This window comes from Coregonus lavaretus (genome assembly GCF_964263955.1).
Source record: "Coregonus lavaretus genome assembly, chromosome: 38".
In the NCBI taxonomy this organism is placed as follows: domain Eukaryota; kingdom Metazoa; phylum Chordata; class Actinopteri; order Salmoniformes; family Salmonidae; genus Coregonus; species Coregonus lavaretus.
This window is the reverse complement of record NC_140025.1, coordinates 15,524,655-15,530,654: the sequence shown is the minus strand read 5'-3', so window position 1 is coordinate 15,530,654 and position 6,000 is coordinate 15,524,655. Positions and strand designations below refer to the sequence as shown.

Here is a 6,000-nt window from a genome sequence, read left to right as displayed (position 1 = left end):
TAGCAGATGCTCTTGTCCAGAGCGACTTACAGTCAGTGAGTGCATACATTTTCATACTGGCCCCCGGTGGGAAACGAACCCACAACCCTGGTGTTGCAAGCGCCATGCTCTACCAACTGAGCTACACGGGCCCGTGTAGACCATACTATTTTCGTAGCTGTCTATTTACCACCACAAACCGATGCTGGCACTAAGACCGCACTCAACTAGCTGTAAAGGGCCATAAGCAAACAAGAAAATGCTCATCCAGAGGCGACGCTCCTAGTGCCGGTGATTGTAATGCAGGAATACTGAAATCTGTCTTATCTTATTTACACCAGCATGTCACCTGTGCAACTAGAGGTGAAAAAACTCTACATCACCTTTACTCCACACACAAAAACGCATACAAAGCTCTCCCTCGCCCTCCATTTTGCAAATCTGAATAGGAAGTACCAGCTCAATACGGAAGTGGTCTGATGAAGATGCTAAGCTACATGACTGTTTCGCTAGCACAGACTGGAATATGTTCCGGGATTTATCCGATGGCATTGAGGAGTTTACCACATCAGTCACTGGCTTCATTAATAAGTGCATCAACGACGTCATCCCCACACTGACCGTACGTACTTATCCCAACCAGAAGCCATGGATTACAGGCAACATCCGCACTGAGCTAAAGGCTAGAGCTGCTGCTTTCAAGGAGCAGGACACTCACCTGGATGCTTATAAGAAATCCCATCAAACAGGCAAAGCGTCAATACAGGACTAAGATCGAATCCTATTACGCTGGCTCTGACGCTCGTCGGATTTGGCAGTGCATGCAAACTATCACAGATTACAAAGGTAAAACAAGCCACCAGCTGCCCATTGACGCAAGCCTACCAGACGAGCTAAATGCCTTCTATGCTCGCTTCGAGGCAAGCAACACTGAACCATGCATAAGAGCACCAGCTGTTCCAGATGACTGCGTGATCGTGCTCTCTGTAGCCGATGTGAGTAAGACCTTTCAACAGGTTAACATTTAGAACGATTACCAGGACACGTACTCAGAGCATGCGCTGACCAGCTGGCAAGTGTCTTCACTGACATTTTCAACCTCTCCCTGACCCTGTAATACCTACATGTTTCAAGCAAACCACCATAGTCCCTGTGCCCAAGAATGCCAAGGTAACCTGTCTAAATACAGTGTCGTGAAAAGTATTTGCCCCTTTTCTGATTTTCTTTATTTTTGCATATTTTTCATACTGAATGTTATCAGATCTTCAAACAAAACCAAATATTAGATACAGGGAACCTGAGTTTACAAATAACCCACAAAAAGTATACTTTATTTATTTATTTAATTAACAAAGTTATGCAACACCCAATTCCCCTGTGTGAAAAAGTAATTGCCCTTACACTCAATAACTGGTTGTGCCACCATTAGCTGCAATGACTGCAACCAAATGCTTCCTGTAGTTGTTGATCAGTCTCTCACATCGCTGTGGAGGAATTTTGGCCCACTCTTGCATGCAGAACTGCTTTAACTCAGTGACATTTGTGGGTTGTCAAGCATGAACTACTCATTTTAACTTTGACTAGGTCGTTCCAAAACTTCAAATTTGTTGCTTTTTAACTATTTTCATATATTTACGTCATTTAGCAGACGCTCTTATCCAGAGCGACTTACAGTTAATGAGTGCATACATTTTTCATACTGGACCCCCGTGGGAATCGAACCCACAACCCTGGCGTTGCAAGCGCCATGCTCTACCAACTGAGCTACAAGAGGCCTATATAGACTTGATTGTGTGTTTTGGATCATTGTCTTGCTGCATGACCTAGCTGCGCTTCAGCTTCAGCTCACAGACGGATGGCTGACATTCTCCGGTATAATTCTCTGATACAGAACAGAATTCAGGCAAGTCGTCCAGGTCCTTAGGCAGCAAAGCATCCCCAAACCATCACATTATCACCACCATGCTTGCCGTTGGTATGAGGTTCTTCCGTGGAATTCAGTGTTTGGTTTTCGCAAGACATAGTGGGACCCATCTCGTCCAAAAAGTTGACTCAAGTTTGCCAAAAAGTACCTGGAAGCACCTGGATGATCATCAAGAGTCTTGGAAGAATGTTCTATGGACAGATGAGTCAAACGTATAACTTTCTGGACGACATGGGTCCCATTATGCCTGGTGAAAAACCAAACCCACAAATGTTACTGTGTTAAAGCATTTCTGCATGGAAGAGTGGGTCAAAATTCCTCCACAGCGACGTGAGAGACTGATCAACAACTACAGGAAGCGTTTGGTTGGAGTCATTGCAGCTAAAGGTGGCACAACCAGTTACTGAGTGTAAGGGGGCAATTACTTTTTCACACAGGGGCATTGGGTGTTGCATGACTTTGTTCATGAAATAAATGAAATATGTATGTAATTGTTGTTCTTTGTTAACTCAGCTCTCCTTTATCTAATACTAGGTTTTGGTTGAAGATCTGATAATATTCAGTATAAAAAATATGCAAAAGTAAGGAAAATTAGAAAGTGGGCAAATACTTTTTCACAGCGCTGTAACTAGTACTCACATCTGTATTCATAAAAAGGCTTTGAAAGGCTGGTCATGGCACACATCAACACCACCATGCTAGACACCCTGGACCCACTCCAGTTCGCATACCGCCCGAACAGATCCACACTACCCTCTCCCACCTGGACAAGAGGAACACCTATGTGAGAATGCTTATCATTGACTACAGCTCAGCGTTCAATACCACAATGCCCTACAAGTTCATCACTAAGGTAAGGACCCTGGGACTGAACACCTCCCTCTGCATCTAGATCCTAGACTTCCTGACGGGCCGCCCCCAGGTGGTGAGGGTAGGCAACAACACATCTGCCACGCTGATCCTCAACACTGGGGCCACTCAGGGGTGTGGCTTAGTCCTTTCCTGCACTCCCTGTTCACCCACGACTGCGTGGCCGTGCACAACTCAAACACCATCATTAAGAGAGCTGATCACCGATGACGATGAGACCGCTTATAGGGAGGAGGTCAGAGCCCTGGCAGTGTGGTGCCAGGACAACAACCTCTCCCTCAACGTGAGCAAGACAAAGGAGCTGATTGTGGACTACAGGAAAAGGAGGGCCGAACACGCCCCCATTCACATCGAAGGGACTGTAGTGGAGCGGGTCGAGAGCTTCAAGTTCCTCGATGTCCACATCACTAAGGATCTATCATGGTCCATACACACCAACACAGTCGTGAAGAGGGCACGACAACACCTCTTCGCCCTCAGGAGGCTGAAAAGATTTGTCATGGGCCCTCAGATCCTCAATTGAGAGCATCTTGAATGGCTACATCATTGCTTGGTATGACAACTGCTTGGCATCCGACCGCAAGGCGCTACAGAGGGTAGGCCGAGCTCCCTGCCATCCAGTTCCTCTATACCAGGCGGAGTCAGAGGAAGGCCCTAAAAATTTGCAAAGACTCCAGACACCCAAGTCATAGACTGTTCTCTCTGCTACCGCATGGTAAGCAGTACCGATGCACTAAGTCTAGAACCAACAAGACCCTGAACAGCTTCTACCCCAAGCCATAAGGATGCTACATAGTTAGTTAAATAGTTTTTAAAATAGCTACCCGGACTATCTGCATTGACCCTTTTTAACTCACTTTTTTGACTCATCACATACGCTGCTTCTACTGTTTATTATCTGTCCTGTTGACTAGTCACTTTATTCCTAGTTATATGTACATATATATCTCAATTACCTCGTGCCCCTGCACATCAATTCAGTACTGGTACCCTGTGTACAGTATATAGCCAAGTTATCGCTACTCATTGTCTATTTATTATTACTTTTATATTATTTCTCTATTTTCCTTCTCTCTGCATTGTTGGGAGGGGCCGTAAGTAAACATTTCGCTGTTTGTCTGCACATGTTGTTTACAAAGCATATGACAAATACAATTTGATTTGTAATGCATTGAAATTGCTACTCCTCATTTTGATAGGACTTGTAGGAATGATCAAATGTATTTTTTTAGTTTGTTATTTTGTGTATTTTACCCCCTTTTTCCCCCCCCAATTTAGTGATATCCAATTGCGATCTTGTCTCATCGTTGCAACTCCCAAATGGGCTCGGGAGAGACGAAGGTCGAGTCATGAGTCCTCCGAAACATGACCTGCCTAACCGCACTTCTTAACACCCGCAAGCTTAACCCGGAAGCCAGCTGCACCAACGTGTCGGAGGAGACACTGTTCAACTTACGACCGAAGTCAGCAGGTGCTCGGCCTACCACAAGGAGACGCTAGAGTGCGATGAGCCAAGAAAAGCCCCACCTGCCAAACCGGGACGACTCTGGGCCAATTGTGCTCCGCCCTATGGGACTCCCTGTCACTGCTGGTTATAACACAGTCTGAGGAGTAGCAATTTCAATGCATTACAAGCACTGTGATGCAGTGCCTTAGAACGCTGCGCCACTCGGGAGGCCACATGTATTTTCTCATCCATTGTAATCTTCTGTAGCTAAGATGTTGGTATACTGACTGACTGTATGATGAGACCCAGCGTTCAGATGGCATTTTGGTGTGAGGTATGATGTCTTTGTATATACTGTCATCTACTGGCCATATATGAGATTGCATAACATTAGTTTGAACATGCGTGTGAGACATGGGTGCGCTAGGACCCGGTTCAGGCAGTAGTCTTTTGTAAGAAAGTGTCGATTGCCGAGTCATGGATTACTTCGCTACATGCATGCCGCAAGAAGAATAAGGACAATTTACAAGTTGATACAACAAGATGAGCATTATTGTTATTTTTGGAGGCATCGACTTCTAATATCTCTTCGCGTAAAACGGTTTATTTGTTGGGTGCTTCAATTCACTAAATCGCTTTCCAGCACCAGTTTGTCCTGAGAAGGTGAGTGTTGTAATGACAGCAACAGATCTTAGCTAGCTATCTTGATAGGTCAGATAGATTACTCCACAAATGGTAGCTAGAGAAAAACTTTACTGCTAAGGTTAGCCTGACGCTCTGTCGTCGTCGTTGCCACGTTGTTTAAATAGGCTCTGTCTGTCAAAGAGTGGGCCACCAATAAACACATAGTCTAAACAATTCCACTGGGGCAAATGCGTCTTGATTCCTATGATAATATTTGTAGTGCTCATGAAATTCCATGAGAGCAACAACTTTTTTGTAAAACATCATCTGAATCATTTGTTTACAAAGTTCTATATCATATGACAACGAAAACATAAACAATGGAGTAATAACGTTAGCGGTTAATAGTTTTTGGGGAGTTATGATAATAAGGTACAGTTGTTCTTTAATTAAGATCATATACATCCAAATGAATCATTTTATTGGTTGAAATTACAACGTGCAGTCTGACCTCTCTCTGAACTTGTGAGCTTGTGAGGGCTTCGTTCCAACATGCCAAGCTACTCCATGGTACATTAGACATGTGTCGGCATTTCACTGTAACCTAATGCTGGTGTGATATTTTTAATGAATATCAGTTGATGAAATGTGATGTGTTTTGGTTGTCTTTAGTGTCTTAAGTGCCTTGACTGAATTATAAGTGGTCCACTGCCCACCCCAGATGACACTATGGGTTATGGATTCGCCTGACTGGCTGGGGTGCTGTTAGGAGCCATGACTGAAGCACTAACCATATCCTAAAGTTCACAGCCCGATATAGCAGGGCTGGCCTGGATCTCTTAGGCCTATTCAAGTCTGTTGAATGATTATAGACTAGGAAGAGATGCTTGTTGTGTTTTGCTTCATAGTACAACACATACACCTCAAGGAGATTCAATAAACTCTTGAGCCTGATACGTAGGGTAGCATGTTTGTCCTGCAAAATAATGAACACGTGTTCATTGTGTTGACTAACTTCACTTTTGATCGCTGCTGGTGTAGTTATCAATGGAAGAAGTTAGACTAGTTGAATGTCATCATGAATAGCAGTTTATAATAGGACACAAATAAGGTCCGGTGCAAATCTGAAAATACTGTGCAGAATGTATTTTTGAAA

General features: G+C 44.1%; 1 protein-coding gene across 1 annotated transcript in view; it reads left to right on the top strand.

Moving 5' to 3' along the window:
• Positions 1 to 4,692: 4,692 nt before the first annotated feature.
• Positions 4,693 to 6,000, top strand: part of LOC311112548 (ATP-binding cassette sub-family B member 6-like) — a 43,178-nt gene continuing 41,870 nt past the window's right edge. Inside the window, exon 1 of the mRNA XM_084155684.1 lies at positions 4,693 to 4,883. The gene's annotated coding sequence lies outside the window, so the exon portion shown is untranslated. The remainder of the gene's footprint in view (positions 4,884 to 6,000) is intronic.